The sequence below is a fragment of the Simochromis diagramma genome, unplaced genomic scaffold (genome assembly GCF_900408965.1).
Source record: "Simochromis diagramma unplaced genomic scaffold, fSimDia1.1 OVJJ01000768.1, whole genome shotgun sequence".
NCBI lineage: Eukaryota > Metazoa > Chordata > Actinopteri > Cichliformes > Cichlidae > Simochromis > Simochromis diagramma.
Window position 1 is genome coordinate 911912 of NW_024387035.1, and position 23450 is coordinate 935361.

The 23450-nt window shown below is 41.9% G+C and overlaps 1 protein-coding gene across 1 annotated transcript in view; it reads left to right on the forward strand.

The window, feature by feature from the left end:
- Positions 1 to 14434: 14434 nt before the first annotated feature.
- The window catches only part of LOC120740771 (E3 ubiquitin-protein ligase TRIM21-like), a 29257-nt gene continuing 20241 nt past the window's right edge, over positions 14435 to 23450 (forward strand). The window contains exon 1 of the mRNA XM_040043248.1: positions 14435 to 14502. The gene's annotated coding sequence lies outside the window, so the exon portion shown is untranslated. The remainder of the gene's footprint in view (positions 14503 to 23450) is intronic.

The window sequence follows — 23450 nt, forward strand, 5'->3', positions numbered from 1 at the left end:
GGCTGGTTCACACCTCATTCACGCCGGGAAACAGATGGTGAGAAACTGGTGAATGTCTCCCAGGAGACGGAGACTTGACCCCAGAGTGGGGGAGATCCACACAGGTGATAGAGAGTTTTTCTGTTTAGAGCCAAGGTGTGAACTGCAACTGCCTTTTGTTCTGTGACTGTGTTTAAAAGGACCTGAACTGTTCATTGTCAGAGACGACTCTCAGTGCCCGCTGACTGACGTCTCTCCTCATGCATGAGAAATAAAGTGTTGGGTTTTAACTGCTCATCGTGTCTGCAGGCTTTGTTAATAAATTTCCACATCACAGATCGATGTTGCTTTCACACTCTCTCATTACTTAAATTTAATACAATAATTTAAAAAACAAACTCATTTTCTGCCGTTTCCAAACGTTTTCTACATTTTACACCTGAACACATGGTTTAGATGATCTTTATTCATAAATTCTAATGTCTTCTTATGTCCTCTCACTCACCTCTAGTCACTTCATATGATACTCCCAGAGCCCAGATTTGACCTCTTCTATGGGCCCAGAACCATTTTTTAACCTTTATGAAATACTTGTATTTCTCTGAAGCACCAGTGTCAGAAGTTTAATAGTTTTTCTTAGAAGGTCACAAAGACAGGTCATTAAAGACAAAGACAGTAGCAGATGATCTAAAGGGCAAACAGAGAAGAACAAAGACAGCAGCACGGATCTGAGCTGATCTTATCAAGACTGTCACGTACTGTGTGACAACAGCTCATCTCACCGAGGCGTGTACCTGCTTTCATAACGTGTGTTTAAATGTGCATGTTAATGATGCTTCAGCCTCAGCGGAAGTGACCGCAGAGACAGAGACTCAGATCTCTGACTCTGTGTACTGGAAACATGAACCACAGCTGTGAGTGTGTGTGGTATTCAAGATGGCGCCGGTGAGGTCGGCTGCCGTCACGACTGCTCCGACCACTTTTTCTTTGTCTTTGTTTTTTAAGTTAGTTTTCAGGAAAAAAAAAAAGTGTTGTACAGTTATTTCATTTCTAACCTTAATTTTTTATATTTTATTCCTTCCTGGTTAAATTTACCCTTTTTAATTTTTCATATTTATTTCCTATCTTATTCATAGCCTTTTCCTTTTTTTTTTTTTCTTTAGGTCACGAGAAGTTGTCCAAGCATTTCACTGCATATCGTACTGTGTATGACTGTGTACGTGACAAATAAAATTTGAATTTGAATTTGAAACCGTCAGACTGTCACGAACACTGACAGACTGAGAGATTTAGCTCAGAGCACTGCGGTCTGCTAACATACATTATCACAGGACACTGAGATAATCAACCACTGTTAGCTCTTCTTATTAAAGTCTGTGAAGAAATAATGTTATCAGGTCTGAACTTCAAACTCTTGATTATCATCTGTTCTTTAACCCTGCACATGCCTTTGAGGATGAGCTCCTTTATTTTTTTTTGCTTTAAAGTCACAGGGCCCCCCATCCCCCAGCAGGGGCCTGACAGAGCCAGGGGCGGCCAGGCACTGTCAAGCAACCTCCTGGAGTGAGCCAGTACACACCTGAGCACCCAGCCCCAAACACCGAGAACCACCAATCTAAGTCACCCAATAATCAAACTGAAGGGGAGGCTGGAAGGTTACATTTCAGACCCTTTGAGAATTCTTCACATATCCAGCTCCAACACCTGTAATGGTCCCTGTGCCTGCTCAGCTGACTCGGTATGGCTGCAAGTGTTCTGTTTATGTTTTGCTCCTCTCGCTCTCCTCCCACGCCCCCACGCTCTACCAGGGCGGAGTCATGGTGATTCCTGCCCCTGGCTCCGGCACCTGCGAACGATCCTCTAATCAACGCTCTCGCTACTTAAGGCGGCTGCTGGGAATGCTTCATTGCCGGATTATTGTGTCGTCACTAGTCTCATGCTTCTTCTTGAGTTTCCGTCGTGATGTGACTTAACCTGCTCTCTTTTCCCTGTGCCAGACTCTACCTGCCAGCTTGAGGATCGCTGCTACTGTGAGCGTAAGGCCAGTGTGAAAGAGCTGAGCCAGAGCGTTTGGAGGAGGATCGCTGTAGTGCTGACTCACCTGTTCAACATGCCAGAGGAAGCTCATATACACACGGAGCTCTGACAACATGACTCATGATATCAGCTCAGTGTAAAACATTTCAACAACTTCTTTAAGATGTTTGGCAAAAATGGTCTGTCACTTTTATCTAAAGGAGGCTTTTTTTTTTTATCACACATGCTAATATCACCCTTAAATTTGACCCAAAATGCACTTTGTGAAGGTGGATTCAAAAGATCAGGGTACCAATGTTCATATATGTATCTACATCACAGATATTAAATGTTTTCCCGCTAGATCATGGATCTATGTCTGATGGTATTGGTGCAGTTTCTAACAGAGCTTAAACATGTTTTTCAGGTCATAATTTAATAAAATGCTGGAACATAGTTAAAGCACCACATTTAGACCCACCTGTGTGCACTTGAAGGGCCTGACACTCTTTTCTACAGAGGCCACATCAGAGCAATAATATACTGGTTTACAGGGTCAGAGCGAGAGGAAGGATATTAATACAACTCTGAGCCTGTAGATGATAACATCCATTACTGTGTATCAGGGCTGGACTGGGACAAAAAAATCAGCCCGGGCATTTTGACTAGAGACCAGCCCACCAGGTATTCTAGGAAAAACCATAAATCCTTTGAATGAAAACAAACGCTGTTGTCACAGTGATGTACACTGTCTTGTTGGTATATATGTATCAGTCTAATAAACTTAAACCTACACCATCCTCCCTATTCTGGTATTCTAAACCAGTAGTTCCCAAACTACCGTACGCGTACCCTCGGGGGTACGCAAGTGGCTGTAGGGGGTACGCGTGGGTTGGGGTTGGAGTGGGGATCAAAAGTTTTAAAAGCCGAAATTTGCGCTAATGCAGTTTTATTTGCCTGTCAAATACATGACTATATACCACCCTCTGGTGTTCAGCAAAAAAATAGCTCTGACAAAATACATGGGTGTGATTTGCCCAAATGACTGACACCTAACAGTTGAAGTTGCCTCCAAGCATTCAGTGCAGCGCGAAAATGGACAAGTGGTTAACAAGAAAAAAAGGCCCTACCACAGAGACACCGGCCACAACAACCAATAAGCTCATATCTGAAGATGCATTTTCCAGTGATCGCACAGGTGATTGTTCAACAACAATGTGTTCGTCAGATTTGGATGCTAGCAGTGCTAGCAAGGCAAGGCAAGGCAAATTTATTTGTATAGCACAATTCAACAACAAGGTGATTCAAAGTGCTTTACAGAGACATTAGAAACAAAAACAAATAAAAGGCAAGATTTAAAATTGATTAAAACAAGCAAACAAACTAACTAATTAACAAACAAACTGCCACCAGAAGTTCTTCGGTGGCTGCCTCAAAACTGTTTTGCATGCTCCTGTGTTGCATACTGTTGTTGGAACGACAGTTGAGGCTCATCAGCGTCGCGTTTCTGGCACAGGTTGTGTTATTCACACCTGTTCGCGCGATCCGAACCCTTATCGTAAGGGGAGCTACCAGTCCCTCTGCAGACGAGCTACTTTCTATTTTAAATTCCCTGAATTTAAAATACTCTCTAGACCCAGTCTAGACCCAGCTGGGGAGCTACCTAGAGCTCTACAAACAAACAAACAAAACAGTATATAAAATCAAAACAGATAAAAGCAGAACAGTAGATAAAATCAGTAGTTAATGTAAGTTTTGAAATTTAAGCTTAAAAGTGTGGATTTGGTGCTTTATTCAAATGCAGCTGAGAACAGGTGAGTCTTCAACCTGGATTTAAATAAACTGAGTGTTTCAGCTGATCTGAGGCTTTCTGGGAGTTTGTTCCAGATATAAGGAGCATAAAAGCTGAATGCAGCTTCTCAGTGTCTGGTTCTGACTCTGGGAACTGATAAAAGACCGGATCCAGATGACCTGAGGGATCTGGAAGGTTCATACTGGGTCAGGAGGTCACTGATGTATTTTGGTCCTAAACCATTCAGAGCTTTATAGACCAGCATCAGAACTTTAAAGTCTATCCTCTGACGGACAGGCAGCCAGTGTGAAGACCTCAGAGCTGGACTGATGTGGTCCACTTTTTTGGTCTTAGTGAGGACTCGAGCAGCAGAGTTCTGAATGAGCTGTAGTTGTCTGACTGATTTTTTAGGTAGACCTGTAAAGATGCTGTTACAGTAATCAAGCCTACTAAAAATGAATGCATGGACTAGTTTTTCCCGGTCCTGTTGAGACATCAGATCTTTTATCCTTGAAATATTCTTGAGGTGATAGTAAGCTGACTTTGTTATTGTCTTAATGTGTTTTTCTAAGTTTAGGTCTGCATCCATCACTACACCCAAATTTCTCGCCTGGTTTGTGGTTTTTAGGTGTATAGACTGAAGTTCTCTGGTGACCTGTAATCTTTTTTCTTTGGCGCCAAAGACGATTACCTCAGTTTTGTTTTTGTTTAGCTGGAGAAAATTGTGGCACAACCAGTCATTAATTTCCTCAATGCATTTACCAAGAGCCTGTACAGGGCCTCGGTCTCCTGGTGACATTGTGATATATATTTGTCTGTCATCCGCATAGCTATGATAGTTTATTTTGTTGTTCTTTATAATCTGTGCCAGTGGGAGCATGTAAATGTTAAACAGAAGGGGTCCCAAAATGTAAGCAGGGATGTATCTGTGGTTACTAGCCAAGTGGCTAGCATAGCTGGAGCCAGCCATGTGGAAAGTGATGAAGTGTCTGATGCGGAGCGTCAAAGTGGGAGAAAGCATGACAGCTCGGACTGTAACACAACTTCATCAAAGAAGCGCAAATATGATGACAATTATATTTCGCTGGGGTTTACGTGTATAAATATTGGTGGATTTCCCCGGCCACAGTGTGTTATTTGTGCAAAAGTATTGTCTCAGAACTCAATGAAACCTTCACCTTTGCGCAGACATTTAGAGACAAATCATCCCCATTTGAAAAATAAACCAAGGGAATATTTTGAGCGACAGCTAAAATCACTTTCAACAAGTAAAACCTGCATTCAGGTGCCAGATCTTATGAATAAAAACAGACTACAAGCATCTTACATGGTCAGTTACAGAGTGGCTAAAAACAACAAACCCCACACTATTGTGGAGGACCTCATTCTCCCTGCTGCTTGAGATATGGTAGGGACAATGTTGGGGGAAAAGGCAAAAAAGACGATACAGTCCATTCCATCATCAAACAATACTGTCTCACGGCGCATCAATGCAATGTCAGAAAATGTTTTACAGCAGCTACTTCTGCGCATACGCCACAGTGAATTTTATGCAATACAGCTTGATGAGTCCACGGATGTGGCTGGCCTGGCGCATCTTCTCGTATATGTGCGCTACATTCATGAAGGAACCATCAAGGAGGACATGCTGTTCTGTAAACCACTGGAACAAAGGACAACTGCCGCAGATATTTTTCAAAAGCTGGACACATTCATGAACACACATGGACTCGTGTGGGACAGATGTGTTGGCATCTGTACTGATGGCGCACGGGCCATGACTGGGAGACACGGAGGTGTGGTTTCGCGTGTGCAAGCAGTCGCGCCAGATGCCTCCTGGGTACACTGCAGCATCCACCGAGAGGCTCTTGCTGCAAAGGGAATACCTGTCCGTTTGAAACATGTTTTGGACACGAGTGTAAAAATGGTTAACTTTGTGAAAGCCAGGCCGCTGAACTCCTGCTTATTTGCTGCGTTGTGCAATGAGATGGGCAGCGAGCATGAGACATTATTACTCCACACAGAGGTTCGCTGGCTATCTAGAGGGGAAAGTGCTGACCCGTTTCTTTGAGTTGAGGGATGAACTTAAAGTTTTCTTCAGTAACCATCCCTTTGAGCTGTCAGAACATTTGCATGATGAAGAGTACCTTACCTGCCTGGCTTATCTGTGTGATATATTTTCTCGTCTGAACGAGCTCAATCTCGGATTACAAGGCGTTTCTGCAACTATATTCAATGTTCAAGATAAAGTTGAGGCCATGATTAAGAAGTTAAACCTTTGGAAGAACTGCTTGGATACAAACAACACTGAAGTCTTTCCTGTGCTGCATGATTTTCTGTGCTCTAATGATCTCACACTATCTAAAAGTGTAAAGCGCGAATGTAACGTGCACCTTGAGGAGCTGGCGGTGCAGTTACGCCGATACTTCCCAGAGACGGACGGCTCAAATGATTGGATACGTCACCCGTTCACCGCCGTGCCTACTTCGTTATCACCGTCTGACCAGGAGAGCCTAATTGAAATCGCCACAGATGGATCTCTAAAAGTTGAACACGCTCAAAAGAACCTGGCGGATTTCTGGATAGGGCTGCGCACTGAACAGCCCGCGCTGGCTAAGCGCGCTGTCAAGACTCTGATGCCTTTCGCCACCACATACTTATGCGAAAGGGGATTTTCTGCTTTAACAAACATGAAAACAAAATACAGAGCAAGACTTTGTGTGGAAAACGATTTAAGACTCAGCCTTTCCCAAATTGAGCCAAACATTGAAGAGCTGTGTGCCTCTGCTCAAGCACATCCATCACATTAAATAAAGTTCTGTTTAATGAAAGTTCATGGCCTTTATGCTCTCGACAAAAAAGTGAATTCTAATAAATCCTTTGATACACTGCTAGTATTAAGTAGTAAAGTTTGTTATTAAAACTCTGTCATTACTAAAAAATATTGATAAATTCATTTGGTGGTGAGAAATAATCGACTGTGCAGTATTTATTTTTATGCATGCGATATTGCAATGTATTTATAGACACTAATTAAGAGTTGTTCGTAGTAGGGGGTATGCGGCTGAGGGTGACATGTCTCTAGGGGTACGTGGCTCGAAAAAGTTTGGGAAGCACTGTTCTAAACAGTACCAGAAAGTAGACTGCTGGTCGAGTTAACCTCCTGAACTTTCTACAACACATGGTGAAAACATGAAATTAAGACAGAAGAGACTAGAGGTGAGACATGATCATTACTGATTACTGATGACAGATTTAGATATATATAAACCATTCATTTGCCACATCAATAAACAGCATGGCAGGGCAAAATATTTTGTCTAACATGGCAACCTTTAAAAAGTGAAAGGAGACAGAAAGAATAAAAGAAATTTACACACAGTACTGGTACAGTATCTAGAAAATGTGGGAAAATACTGGCATCATATACAGTACTTAGCTACTTCTGAAGAAATTATGTTGGGACCCTAAAAAAAATTACTATGTACAATAATGGATTTCTATACATTTTACATCAGATGAAAACGTTTGTTTTAAGATTCAGATTATTATTTGTTGAAGTGAGAAATTTTAACTGAGAATAAGAAAGTATTTCTTTGTGCCCCCCTCTCCCTGTTAATGCCCTACCTGCCCCCCTGGAAAAACTTTGCTAGACCCGCCCCTGCACAGTTACCAGCTGTCAGCTACTTAGAAAAGGATCCTGGTGTTATTGTCTTGATAAACTGAGCAGATATTTGAGGTTTACACAGCTACATTCTCGCCTGAAAACATGTTAAACATTTATTTTGTGACCCAGAAAGAATAATAAGAGTAATATTAAAACTAACTAGCTGCCGCCATTGTTGAAAACTGAGCTGGGCTGCGCTATGAATTCTCGGACAGTTTCTTCTTCTTCGGGGTTTAACGGCAGCTGGCATCCTTGTACATGCAGTGCTGCCATCTTCTGTTTCAGTCCGTTATTACACTCTTAAATCCTGCTACTTATTCCTGCGTCTTTTGTGATCTTACAAAGCTTCAAACGATGTGTCGACTATTAAATCAGTCGTCGACGATTTTGATACTCGACGTAATCGTGACTAGTTGACTAATCGTGGCAGCCCTAGTGAGAACCATGAAACTGTTTTTGATAGAAACCCAACAAAGAACAGATCCAGATGGGGGGACAAAATGGTTTCAGGACATTTCTCAAATAAAAATGATTTTATCTTCATCTGCTGTTCTTAATAAAGCCAAAATACAACATGTGCTACATTAAAAAACACATCAGTGAATGAACCTAAAGGAATCCTTCCCACCAGGTGCTAACACAGTCTCTTCCATCCTGAAAGTTAATTTTAACACCCTGTTCCTGCTCTAGGAGCTGAGCTCTCGGACTCTCAAGCCATGCAGCAGGTCATGGTTACATGTCCTGTACCCTTGATCACCTCTGCCTGTGATCCTCAGAGCCACTATCTTCACTAAACTAGACTCAGACATAATTATCATCTTGTATCACAGCAAGCGATTAACAGACACGCTGGTCCACAGTGTGGATTCTACGCTTTTAGGGGTGTGTATTGGTAAGAATCTGGCGATACAATATCTATCATAATACAGGGGAGACGATACGATATATTGCGATACTAAAAGCCAGACGATATTTGTGTTTAGGACTGAATTTAATTAAGAAAAATCACAGTAAACAGTCCAAACTGTTAAATGCTTGACATGAGCCATGTAAAACAAAAACACTCTCTAAGTTCAAAATGAGAGAAATTAACATCTGCCTTATGAGAAGTCATGTCAAATAAACAAATAAAAACTACTTTACTGAAATATCAACTATTTCTTTAACATGAAAAAAGGTAAACAATGTAACACTGAGGCCTTACTTACTAAGTACTATGATTGTAAAGTACTTATCCAAAAACTGCTCTATGAAGCATCAAAACAAAGCACTTTTCTTGTGACCTTAACATCTCATTTACATATCTCTTTCCCAGATCTTCTGCTATGGCAGTCTAAATGTCCCTTACTGTCGGTGTATCATCAACACTTTCTTGTGCACCCATCACAAGCTTGGCATGAAGAGGAGCAATGATGGACAGGGTTGGCATACTCTCCTCTGACATCACCAGGGTGGCGTCCTTCATAGGCTTGAGTGCCCTGACAACTTCTTCTGCACATGTGATGTCAGACTCACTTAATGTGAAAATTTATTTTTCACTCTTCCTAACTTCTGCAGAAAGCAGAGCTGCACAGATGGCTGGTTGCGGTTCTAAAACTCGTTCTATCATCATAGGAGCTGTTCAATCTTGTAATTATGTCCGTGATGAATCTGTGAGCTGGTAGCTGAAGGAGGCACTGTTTCTGCTTCAACTGATTGCTGGCTGTGGTGCTGCGCCTGAAAAAGGCTGTTACACGTCGGATACTCCCGAGAAGTCGCACCACACATTGTATTTTCAGTGCTTTCTGTGAGGCGAGATTCAGACTGTGTGCAAAACATTGTATGTGCGTCATGCCTGCAAGTCTAGCCGCGAGAGCCATGTTTGGTGCATTATCGGTAACAACAACAAGGTCCTTTGCATTCAATCCCCATTCAGCCACAGCGTCAGTTAGTAACGCTGCAATGTGTTCACCTGTGTGACTGCCATGCATGTCTCGAGTTTGTAGTACATGAGACTGAAGGTTCCACTGGTCCGTTATGTGATGTGATGTAACAGTTATGTACGATTCAGTGGCTCTCGAAGTCCAAGCGTCGCATGTCAAAGCAACTGTCTCTGCCAAGCTGAGAGAGTCCAGCACTGTCGCTTTGACTTCTTGGTACAACTTTGGCAGAGCGATGTCTGTGATGTGTTGTCGGGAAGGAACGGTGTAACGGGGCTCCAGCGTTTTAATCATATTACAAAATGCTTTATTCTCCACAACACTCAGAGGGCGCATGTCTTTGCAAATAAAAACAAGTACTGACTGCGTTATTTTTGTTGCACGAGCTGAAGTTGCTGGTAGTTTCGAAAAGTTAACTTCTTCAATTGTCCGTTGAGCGGGATCACCTCGTTTCGTTTTAAAATTAGCATTTGACGCTACATCGCTATGATGTCTACACACGTGTGTTCGTAAATTTGTGGTGTTACCCGAATATTTGACTCTGGCGGTGCAGATTTTACAGACTGCATAGCTCTTGTCATTGTCTTTACTGCCTTCTTTTGTCCTAAATCCAAAATAAGTCCACATATCAGCTTTGAAAGCTGCTGCGGCCGGTTGTATCCTCTCCTCTTTGGTCATCAGTTAGCTAGCACAATTGGCCACACATCCACTGTTCTATTTCGTTGGTTTTTAGCAAACTAGACGCTTCTACAGTTATTGCGAGACCTCGTTTTTCCATAACGTAAAGGCGGTAAAAACTGCAAACAAGTGGCCAGAGTTAAAATTGCAAAATACAAAAGAAATTCACAGTAAATGCATGTAATTTTTTAATTAAAAAAAATCGATAACACTGATTTTGAATATCGATTCAGTATCATTACACGAAATATCACAATATTTTAATGTATCGATATTTTCTTACATCCCTATACGCTTTGCCTCTCCTTAGTGTGAAATGGACACAAGTATTTAAGCTGCGATTATTTATTCACAGCCAACCAGTCGCTACTGGCAAAGGAATGTAGGAAGTACAGTCCAGGTTACAGAAAATTAAAAAAAAAAAACTTACTTGAGTTTTTGATGCAGCTTTTTGATTGATGTAACTAGATTGTTTATGCATACTTTCATATGTTATGTCACCTTACTGTACTTGTATGCTGCTTTATTCCTGACCTATACTGTTCTTTAAATGTTCTTTTGTTTGACTACTGCTTTGTTCTTATACTTGTACATGACTCTTTGTTGATATGTCAAAATAAGCGCTGTATTGTTATATTGTTTGAGAATTTAAAATTTTTAAGAAGTACTGTCCAGGCACCTTCTTTGCCTGGTGAGATCGAGCTGGGTGTCTGATATGTCCTAGAATTGTCTTTATGTTGGTCGGAAATCAAATGTCTTCTTACTGCTGATACCGCAGCTTACTGCAACTTGTGAATGCGTGTCCATTTGACACTGCTGTGACACTGGATTGCTAAGGTAGCTACAACTCTCACAAAACTCTCAGAGACCAAAGATTAATTTAGGTGGTCTGTTTTTTTAAACACGTATCTCTTTAAGCGTAAACTGCCAGTGGCAACAGCACACAGTCAGACACAGTAGTGGATGGTGGTTTTAGCAGGGGATCACCGGTGTGTCTATGGAGCAAACCCAAAAACATACAAGGGAGAGACAGAACTGAATCTTTATTTTGGGTCTGATGACAAAATAGAAAATAAGAAAAGGCGAAACAAAGTTGACACTAAACTAAAACCTAAATTGGAAAAAAGTAACACTAACTATGAAACTGCACAGGAACACGCAAAACCATAAGTGTGAAACAATCCAAACATGCAACAGTGGGAAGCAAAATCTCTGTGAACTGACATGAAGACAGACGGCCCAACAGAGGACTTAAATACACAGAAGGTTAATGAGGGAAGTGGAAACGCCTGAGGAGACACAGCTGACACAAATGATCATGATGCTGCTGGAAAAAGTAAGTCATTTGAGGCTGTACCCAATTCAGCGACCGCACGCTTCGGAGTACGCGCAGTTCGCGTACTACGTACGGCACGTACGAGGAAGTACGACAAGTGCGGAAGTGAGGAGAAGGGTCTGGCTGCAGCCAGGTGCTCTTGAAATTAGAGGGGATTTACGCACAGTGGTAAATTCCTACAGTCTGCGCTTTGTGCTTGTAGTGTGTGTAGTTTTTGTTTTATACAGTTGTCAGTCAGGCATCTAATTAGGAAGAAAATTACACTCCAAAAGACAAAAACAACCCAGACATTCCCCCCCCAGCCCGTGGATATTTAGGGTGGAAGATACTATATGTTCATATACAGCAACATTGTTGATTATAAGCCAGTAGGAGACACAGGCTCCACTTCTTAGGTGTTTAAATGTCACAAACGAGGATAGACCTATCTCCATTCTAACTTTTTTGAAAAGGTGTATTACACTTCAGCATCCAGATCCACCACTGATGATACTGAAATAGCACTGAAAGACAATCAAAACCAGTACATAATTGTAACCCAAAGGACCTGACACGACTCAGAAGCTCACAGTTTGGTTTTTATTTTGTGACAGTGTCTGTGGCTTTTCCCTGCACCCTTCAGCATTTTGCAGTGCTCACTGCTCCGGTCTGCACTGGCTCTCTGCTCCTGCAGCTCTATCCTCCTCCTCTCCGGCCTAGCTGCTCTTGAAATAGTGAAGGCTGGTTTTCACAGCCAACGAGCATCATTTAGTCTAGGCATGACTAAATGATGCTCGTTGGCTGTGAAAACCAGCCTTCACTAGCATCAATGTATATTTTGTAGATTATTTAAATTTCCAGTACTGTTGCTTAACCGTGTAAGACCCAACCCATCAAAAAATGCCAGTTTACCTTTCGCAGCCTCGCTGTTCGTGGATTTTTTTGTGTGCAATTTTGCATGCTGCTTTTTTTTTTAAAAAAGAGCGCAGTGTCCTGATTGGCTGTAGACCATTGTCAATCAGTTTTGTGCCATGTCTCCTGTACAGTACAGAATGTGTTCAGCTTGTTAAATTTACATAAATTCTCTGCGACCTGCTGGAGCGGGGGGGCTAGGAGGAGGAGTTGGCCGTCCGACTGCGGTCTGGAGTGTGGGGCCTCCCTGCTGCTGCGGAGTCGGGGCGGTCTGCCTCTCCCCACCGCAGGGAAAAGGGTAACACCACCTGGGTCTGGGGTGCAGTTCCCCCCTCCAGGGGCAAGGGTACCTAGACCCGGTTCGTAGAGTACGCTTGGGGAGTGTGATTGTGTGTACAGCGTCTCTTTATGTCTGTCTCCACGTTGGTTGAGTGTGGAGTAAGTGCATATGAGAGCATGAGGGTGGGAATGGATGTTTGTATCTGTGTGTGCCTGTATGTCTGTGTCTATATGTCAGGTTGGGTGTCAGACGCCACCTCTCTGGGGACATCTCAGGCCCTCCAAGGTTTGGAGGCCTATCTCCCCCCACCACCACTTCCCCTGCCAGTGGCGGACTCCCTCAGACATCGGTGCGTTGGTGGTTCTTTGTGTCTGGGGATGGGTGTCCAGGTACACACCGGCTCACTCCTTGGTGGCCGCTTATCGGGGCCTGGAGCCTGGGGCTCGCTCGGGCCACTTCGGAGGTGGGGTGCCCCCGGCCTCTCGGCGATCGTGGCTCAAGAGTTGGGTGTTCGCCTTGTAATCGGAAGGTTGCCGGTTCGAGCCCCGGCTTGGACAGTCTCGGTCGTTCTTTCCTTGGGCAAGACACTTCACCCGTTGCCTACTGGTGGTGGTCAGAGGGCCCGGTGGCGCCAGTGTCCGGCAGCCTCGCCTCTGTCAGTGCGCCCCAGGGTGGCTGTGGCTACAATGTAGCTGCCATCACCAGTGTGTGAATGTGTGTGTGAATGGGTGGATGACTGGATATGTAAAGCGCTTTGGGGTCCTTAGGGACTAGTAAAAGTGCTATATAAATACAGGCCATTTACCATTCACCATTTTAAAAAAACAAGCGCGTCCATGCTCACAGGTGTACACACGGGTGATCACACCCACAAACTACACCCTTTTTGGCTCCTACCTCAAAGCACACTGTGTTCTGTTGATCTTATGTGCTGCACAATAATGTTTAATATTTAGTATTTACTGTCATATTCCCATATATCATTGTGATGTTGTTTATTCTATTACTCTTGTTCTCTTCTGCTTGTTTTCTTTTTTCTTTCTCAGCAGGTGATCCAGGTGATCGATATATGCATTTTCTTTTCTTTTTTTCTTTTTCCTGCCCATTCTGTTGGTTTTTGTCTTTTGCCCTTCTCCCCCGTCCCTCTTCTCAGCTGTTTCTCTTTCCCTCTTTCTTTCTCCCCTTCTTTCCCCCAGTCAAGTCTGTCCCGTATTCAGCAAGTGAAAATAAAATAAACAATAAAGGTGAATCAAATGGACCATTATGGCAAGGCTGGGATGGTCCATTTGGTAAAGTAAATCCGTTGGGCATCTTTCTTTGCCTTTAGACAATAATTCTGATGCAAAAGAGCCAAACGGGACAGGCCAAAAAAAAAAAAAAGTTTTTTACATAAATCTTCATTCACTAGCAGCGTGACTGTGAAGTGCTGCACTGTATGTTTCTGAGTTTTCTCCCCAACAAACACAACAATGTTGATGAATTCAATGGGGAGCCAATGCAGCTGTATTAGCAACGGTATTTAGACGTGAGTGTTTAGATGTTTTGGACAGAAGCCTTGCTGCAGTGTTTTGGACAATGTGCAAGTGGATCTGGAGTGGATGTGAACACCATCAGGGTGGGACAGCTGCTGTTCATTAAATGGTGTTCAGTGCAGTTATTGCATATATTTTATTAGGATCTAAAAAAGCTGAATCTCAACATAATTGGTGAAAATCTTATCATGTTAGCTTCAAAATTTGCAACCATAATTCCTGTAAAGGGAGAGGCAGCAAAACCAGAAAAACAGCTGCAGGTAGAGGCGGAGCAACACCTCAAATACAAGAAATTCAACATCATTTTCAAGAAGTGAAAGTGTGAGAGAGCAGCAGCAGAGCTGCAGTCGAGTCCTGTTTGTCTCTAAAAGAAGATTCACTGGAGTCCATCAGGTTTCTGTCAGCAACAGTGGTGAGTGCAGCTGATCACACTTCCTTTTCCACACAAATCTTCTCTCTCTGTTCACTTCATGTTGACTCATTGACAGTCACATTGGTTCCAAAAAATCTACTCATTTAACTGATGGGTCTGTCTAGCACAACCCCTCGCTGGAACGAGACAATTCTACTACAACAGCAAAAGCAAGACGCAAGTCACCAAAGTTCTTTGTGTTACTCGTGCACGAGGGAGAGAACTGTGACGAGCGTGTTCCTGTCGCTGACCAGCAGCGTGTGTGTGTGTGTGTGTGTGTGTCTATGTGTGTGTGTGTGTGTGTCTGTGTGTGTGTGTGTGTGTGTGTGTGTGTGTCTGTGTCTGTGTCTGTGTGTGTGTGTGTGTGTGTGTGTGTGTGTGCGGTCAAGATGTGACCCTGTGAAGAATCCCCACACCTATTGGCGCCAGGGAGTCCAGCAGCTCACATGAACTAAAGGCTCTTACACTCAAACAGATATACGTGTGCTTGCTATACCACATATCAGCGAGAGAAGATACGACCTCTCTCATGACCCTAGGAGGTGTGTGATCTATGCCAGAACACTCTGAAGAGGAGTGAACGCACTCCCCTCTTCCTTCTGCACAGAGCTGTTACAGACCTCATAGGATGAGACATTCTTTCAATATGCAATCAACTATATACTTCTAAGCATAAATGATTATATGTTTCTCAATACAAACGACAATAATAAAATACAAACGTAACAGTAACCACAGATGTTGATGCTGTTTCAAACAGGACTCTGCACTCAAAGCATGTGCTCTAAACTTTGGACTGACTCCACACTTTCTGTTCTGATTACTGTTTGTTCGTCACTTTCTGTTCTGATTAGTGCTTGTTCGTCACTTTCTGTTCTGATTACTGTTTGTTCGTCACTTTCTGTTCTGATTACTGTTTGTTCGTCACTTTCTTTTCTGATTAATGTTTGTTCATCACTTTCTCTTCTGATTACTGGTTTGTTCATCACTTTCTGTTCTGATTACTGGTTTGTTCATCACTTTCTGTTCTGATTACTGGTTTGTTCATCACTTTCTGTTCTGATTAATGTTTGTTCGTCACTTTCTGTTCTGATTAATGTTTGTTCGTCACTTTCTGTTCTGATTAGTGCTTGTTCGTCACTTTCTGTTCTGATTAATGTTTGTTCGTCACTTTCTGTTCTGATTAGTGCTTGTTCGTCACTTTCTGTTCTGATTAATGTTTGTTCGTCACTTTCTGTTCTGATTACTGTTTGTTCGTCACTTTCTTTTCTGATTAATGTTTGTTCATCACTTTCTCTTCTGATTACTGGTTTGTTCATCACTTTCTGTTCTGATTACTGGTTTGTTCATCACTTTCTGTTCTGATTAATGTTTGTTCGTCACTTTCTGTTCTGATTAATGTTTGTTCGTCACTTTCTGTTCTGATTAATGTTTGTTCGTCACTTTCTTTTCTTATTACTGTTTGTTCATCACTTTCTCTTCTGATTACTGGTTTGTTCATCACTTTCTCTTCTGATTACTGGTTTGTTCATCACTTTCTGTTCTGATTAATGTTTGTTCATCACTTTCTGTTCTGATTAATGTTTGTTCATCACTTTGTGTTCTGATTAATGTTTGTTCATCACTTTCTTTTCTGATTACTGTTTGTTCATCACTTTCTCTTCTGATTACTGTTTGTTCATCACTTTGTGTTCTGATTAATGTTTGTTCATCACTTTCTTTTCTGATTACTGTTTGTTCATCACTTTCTGTTCTGATTACTGTTTGTTCATCACTTTCTCTTCTGATTACTGTTTGTTCATCACTTTGTGTTCTGATTAATGTTTGTTCATCACTTTCTTTTCTGATTACTGTTTGTTCATCACTTTCTGTTCTCTAGCATATCGAGACTATCTCTCCATACCATTACATATTCCATATGTACGGGATACGACCCCCCTGGTCGTGGCGTGTGGATATCTCTTCAAGACACTCCGGCACGCCCGGCTACGCCCCACAGCTTATGTATAAAACAGCTGTGCAGACGTGACACCGGTGATCGTTGATCTCCACTTGTGTGTGTGGGCAAAAGAGTGCTTACCTTCAGAGTACTGTGTATGTGCGTCTATTGGAGCGTGCTTCAGCATCCTCCGTGGGCGATGTATTTCTCCCTTCTAGGTCCCCTGGTAGCCCCGGTATTCCCCTGGTACCCCTTAGCTTGGTTCCCCCTAGCTGGCCCTTGCTTCTCCTTGGTTGGTCCCCCTTCCCCGGCATATCGCCTCGAAAAAAAAAACAGGATTATGCACCGGTTGGACCATGCTGTGCAGCTGCCGGCTAGTGCGTAGCTCGGCTACAGTGAGGAAACACGGCAGGGACACGGCTTCAGTGTTCAAGCATACGCTGTCGCCTTGGCACTGTGCAGCTCGGCTGCTAAGTGTGTTAACACAGAGAGGATACGACTTCAGCCTTCCTAACGTTCGCTGTTGGCCTGCTTAACAATGTGGGAATAAACAGTGGGGAATTATGCTACGTTTCGTGTCAGCTAATCGTTAGCCGGCCTGCGAGTAGGATTCCAGCCGGTTAGCCTGTCTGGCGTGTCGCCCGCAGCTCGGGGGTTAACGCGGCCAGCAGGGCTCCGCTCGTAGCTCGGCTACATTGGGGAAATGTGTCAGAGTTCCAAGCATATGCTTTTACCTGTCAGCACTGTGACGCAGGAGCTAATAAACAGTGGAAGGGGAATTCAGGTTGTGGCTAGCGCCGGTGTTCTGACAAAACGTCCTACCTTGTCAAAACATCCTACCGTAGCGTAAATTTATGGTCTTGTCTATCAATCCGTGCTACCTTATCAGAATATGCTACCTTACGTAGTTAATGGCTCCGTCGTATAGGTAGGACGTTCAGATGGCCAATTCACACTTAAAAACTTTGAGTTATTTCGCTAGGACGTTAAGAACATGCTTCCTGCTGGGATTTATTTAGGTAGCAAGTTCAGATGGCCAAATTACACTATTAAAACATGCTTCCTGCTGGGATTTATTTAGGTAGCAAGTTCAGATGGCCAAATCACACTATTAAAACATGCTTCCTGCTGGGATTTATTTGGGTAGCATGTTCAGATGGCCAAATCACACTATTAAAACATGCTTCCTGCTGGGATTTATTTGGGTAGCATGTTCAGATGGCCAAATCACACTATTAAAACATGCTTCCTGCATGGTTTTATTTGGGTAGCATGTTCAGATGGCCAAATCACACTATATCAAAACATGCTTCCTGCATAGTTTTATTTAGGTAGCATGTTCAGATGGCCAAATCACACTATTAAAACATGCTTCCTGCATAGCTTTATTTGGGTAGCATGTTCAGATGGCCAAATCACACTATCAAAACATGCTTCCTGCATAGCTTTATTTGGGTAGCACGTTCAGATGGCCAAATCACACTATCAAAACATGCTTCCTGCATAGTTTTATTTAGGTAGCATGTTCAGATGGCCAAATCACACTATTAAAACATGCTTCCTGCATGGTTTTATTTGGGTAGCATGTTCAGATGGCCAAATCACACTATTAAAACATGCTTCCTGCATGGTTTATTTGTGGTAGCATGTTTCAGATGGCCAAATCACACTATTAAAACATGCTTCCTGCATAGTTTTATTTAGGTAGCATGTTCAGATGGCCAAATCACACTATTAAAACATGCTTCCTGCATGGTTTTATTTGGGTAGCATGTTCAGATGGCCAAATCACACTATTAAAACATGCTTCCTGCATGGTTTTATTTGGGTAGCATGTTCAGATGGCCAAATCACACTATTAAAACATGCTTCCTGCATAGTTTTATTTAGGTAGCATGTTCAGATGGCCAAATCACACTATCAAAACATGCTTCCTGCACACAATCATCTAATGTTGACAAAGAATGCAAAGAGACATGGAGGGGGAAAGACAGCTGTTTTTATTAGAAGTTGTTATGTGTTTTCCTTACATTTTTTGCATTTATATTCTTGGTTGCTCTCTTTATATTTTGCACATGCAAAATGTGCCCATCTTTGGCAAGATTCACACTGCACCTGGAAAGGAAAAATAAACAGCTCGTATTATGTTTGGTGAATACTATTAGTCAACATTTTAAACATGATTAGCAAGTAATGATACTAAGACTTATGTGTTTCTTTTGTTTTGTTTTGTTTTACCATTTCAATCATGCTGCGGTCAGCGTCAGCATCTAACATAGAGCAAACAATGCAGTAATCCTCAGCGTTCCCTGAAACACATTCATTTTTAGGTTTTAATCAAACATTATTTATTGATTAATTAAAAAATAATAGTAAATTTGTTCCACAAATACTTCATGGCAAATTAGTCCCTTGAATTTTTTTAATTAGACTTAAAGAAGGGTCTTATCTGAAAGTGTTTGAAAAGCACTATTTAAATTGGAAGTACACACTCTAACGTGATAAGGACTTTACTGGACTTACCTCGATGTTCAAGTAGGGTGCAAGCTATCTGCATTCGCTCCAGCACAACTGCTTCTGTAGTGGTTAATACTTCACTGACCTCTCCAAAAGCAAGGTAGTGTTCTGCAAACTGAGATTTCTCATTATTATAATGTAAAGTCCTAATTGTAGCTAACAATAAATGGAATCATTTGAATAAGGGTTACCTTTAACAGCAAAACTCTGCAACTGCTGGAATCCTGTTGCTTGTTGTGTTGCATAGTCTGTAACTGCCACTCCATGGTGTCTTCATGCCCTCTCATCCTCAGAAAATTCCTAGTTGAACAAAAATGTTTGTAATGAAACAAGAAATGTTTTATCTAAGAATAATACCTCAGTATCATGCATACCTCCAGTTGCGCAGAATTTTCCTGTCATAAACACCTTCATTCCCCATGGGGTCTATGAGCAGTATTTTCTGTGCAGAAATGTTGACAATCTAAAGAAAAAGTTAATAAATTAATTAAAATTACTATAGTTTTTGCCACTGAAAACCTATTTAAGAATAACACTTTCAGCAAGAAACTGCTTCACAACAAATTAATAACTAAATGGACACATACCACAAGAATCCAGTGCATACCAAAGTTCACAGGGCACAACCACATGACATTTACATGGTGGCTTCTTCTGTACGGCTTGATATGGTCAATGCTGTAGTGATTTTTTTAAAGTTGCTCCTTCCGTGTTTTTTTAATCTCACACATTTGCCAGCGATGTCTTGAATGGTGTAGGGTCCTGAAAAATCTGGATCAAACCTTCCTCCCTTCCTTCCACGTTTCCTCATGTTCAGGAGAAGAACTTCATCTCCAACGCTGTACACAAGGTTTCTGTACTTCTTCTGGACTCGTCTGGCATAGGCTTCCTTTTGTAAGTCTTGGGACTTTGCCATATTTTCCTCTACAGTTTTTTTAACTTGCCCTTGTGTGTCTCTTGTAGAAGATACAAAGTCACCGTAACTCGACTCCTCAGGGAGAATGATGGAGGACAGCTAAAATTTTCACATTTTAAATTACAATTAAAATCATAAAGACAAATAATGCATGTGAAACATGAACTGAAAATTCTAACTATAATAACTCATGTTTAAAAGTAAATATACTATTATAAAGCTTTGATCACAGAAAGCCACAAAGATAGACTCCTATCATTTTTTGTATAGTCACTTTTTACTCTTGATACACTTCCATAGGTGAACACATTATACTGAAAGGTCTCCTCAAGATGTATTACTTTACATAAAGATACAAATATAAAGAAGTAACTAGTCACTTACTTTATCTTTTAAATGTTTCTTGCATATAGAAGTTAAGCAGAGAAGATTAAAGCTGCAGCCAATATCAATATGCACAATTTCCAATTAAGATTACATTTAATTTATGCATTATCATAGTTGTTGCATAAATAGAATTCCTTAATAACACTTACTGGGACTTCAACAGGAACTTCAGAAGGATATGTAGCTTCTCTCCCATACATTAAACGGAATGGTGTGTATTTGGTTGTGGTGTGGACCTTGGACCTCAAAGAAAACAGTGTAGCATCCAGATACACATCCCAGTCATTCTGTTGACTGTTGACTAATTTTCTCAGGGCTCTACATGTGGACATAAAAACAACACAATAGTGACAGTGTCTTAAAAGCAAATGAAATGTTACATACAAATAAAACATACCTTTTTATGTTGTCATTTGTCTTTTCGTCTAGGCCATTTGTCTGAGGGTGATACGCTGCTGTGACACTTCTTTCTATTTTCATTAAGCTGCAAAGTCTTGAGTTGAGCTTCAAAGAAAAAAGAAAATTGTTTTTTAAAAACAACCACACAAAACCTTTGGCCTGGCAGCTACTTGGCACACTGTGGCCAAGTATTTACCTAAAGAGGTATGGAAAAGTAAACTTAACACTTACCTTGTTAACAAATTCTCTTCCTTGGTCGGATAAAATTCGTTTTGGGCAGCCATGTCTATATATGAGTGAGCACAACTGATGAGCTACCTCAGCAGCACTTTTGCTTTTTAATGGAAAAGCCTCAACCCATTTTGAAAAATAGTCTGTTGCAGTCATAATGTACTGGAAGCCACTAGACGTTTTTGGAAGAGGTCCAGTTAGATCTATTCCGATTAGCTCCCAGACATGTGACACCTGTCAATGATAAAAGAATCACATTAATATGTAATGTACATTATAACATTACTATTTTCTACTAAAATGCTACTGATATTTACCTTTATACACTGCAGTGGTTGCACAGCAGCCAATGGTTTTCCCATTTTTTGACACTGGTCACAAGCCAGGACCTTAAACATATTGAACGATCTTTATATTACCCAACAATCGCAATTAATTAAACAACAGGTGTCATGGTCCTGGGTCGTGCGACCCAGTGTTTTGTGTTTAGTCTATTTTGATGGTTATTGATTGTTTAGGTTCTTTAAGGTAGTCCAGTCCTTTTGTAGTTATGTTACCCTTGTATCAAGCCTCCCTTGCCCTTCGTGTGTTTATGTCTGTGTGTCTTGTATTGTCAAGTTCATGCTGTCGCGTCTGTCACCTCCCCCTGTACTACGTCTCCCCGGTTCATGTCCCATGTTTCCTGTTTTACTTTGAAGGCCTGCATTCACTGTCAGTGTATTCAGTTTCACTCCTCCTGTCCTGTCGTTAAGTTCATGTATATCAGCTGCGTTCCCATGTGTGGCCACTTCCCCTGATCATCCCTCATGCGTATTTAGTCTCTGTGTTTCTTACAGTCTGTGTCGCGTCGTCTGTGTTCCCACCCTCCATGTTTCCATGCCCGGTCTGTTGTATTCTAAGTCATAGCCTTACCTTAGTTCATTTCCAGTTTAGGTTTCTTTTTAGTTATTGCTTTTGTGCTGCCCTTATTCTTGTTTGTTTCCCTTGTGTTACCAGCCACAATAAAAGGCTCGCTTTTGTTTAAAGTTCACTCCCGAGTCACTCGTGTCTGCACCTGAGTCCTCCACGCACTCTCCACACGGTCTGTCACAGCGGACCGTGACAACAAAATTGCAAATGTTCTATAAAAATACTCGATCAAGTGGCGAAACAGTGTTAATTACTGTACATCATCCTGAAATCTGGTACGTGTCTTCAGGATAACTATGCATTCTATTGGTGCACTATTAACATACTATATATAAATAACAACTTTAAAAATACATACCCAATTCCCAGTGTCAACCGACATGCCATACCAGTAAAATCTGGAACAAATTGCAGTTCGAGTCTTGAGTACACCAGTGTGTCCACCGATGGGACTTGAATGAAACTCTTGGAATAGTCCCATGGCTTCTTCTTTTGTTTTTATCACTCTCCTGTTTCCAAACAAGAGCACTCCGCCTATATTTAAAAAAATGTAAATTAATTATAACATGTATTTAACCAATAATTACATTTGGTTGTTTATTTACATTACAATACTGACCCTTCAGTCTGAATTTTGCGGCATATCTCCTAAGGGTTTGCCTCTGGGACTTATCGTATTCCGATGGGTAGGACCCAGCAGACAGAAACATGAGCAGTTCCTCGTATTTGTTCTCCATAACTAAGGAGAAAATTGGACAATTTCAACATGGCTTCGGAATCCATACAGTAAAATAAAACGACTACACGACGTTATCACGCAATTAACAAGTATGTGGTGCAGTAGTACTTTCTTCGACATAACAACGGAGCATGGTGTCCAGTAACTGCAGGAGGACTAAAATACATTGAGAAGGTTTGCAGAAGTTGAAAAGCACAAAATAAACACTTGGAATATGACTTCGAGTGAGCAGCTTAAGGTAAACAATTATCATCTGTAATAAAGAAGTAAAACTTATAATACAAACCTTTTTTCGAAAGCAACGAGATCGGCACAAGATCGGGGTAGGATGAAATAATAGGCGTGTACTATTTACACCGGAAACATGGCCGTTTTGAATTGTGCGCATGCGCAGTAACAACAAGTAGGGCAGCTTGATGGGCGTTTTGTCAGAACACCGGCTACCTGTTAGCACTTCCTGGTTAGCATGTGGCCCCGCCCCCTTGCTTGGTAGCAGAAGTATGGCAGCCCACACGTCCCAAACATGTCTGTGTATGGCATTTTTGCCTTTTTATCGTAGGCACTGTGCTGGCTGAAGAAGCTGTTGCTTGCATGCACTGCTTTGTTGCCAGCGCGGACTAGACAGACCGTGCTGGGTTTGAAAGCATTAAATGACCCGCCCCTCCCCCTTCTCCTGCCTCCAAAAATGAGAGAGCAGGCTACTATGGGGAACATGGCTGCCACTGCTGTGACTCCAGTCATGGCATGGGCCATGGGCTGGGTCCCCTCCCATACCTGTTGCTGATTTACTGCTGGCCCTTCCCACAGCGTCCCTCCCATGGCTCCGCCTCCGTGAGGCCTGGGCTTGGAGGTTGACTGACATGTGGCGGATGTTGAAGAAGCTTCCATCTTCTCCTTCGGTGTTGCCCACC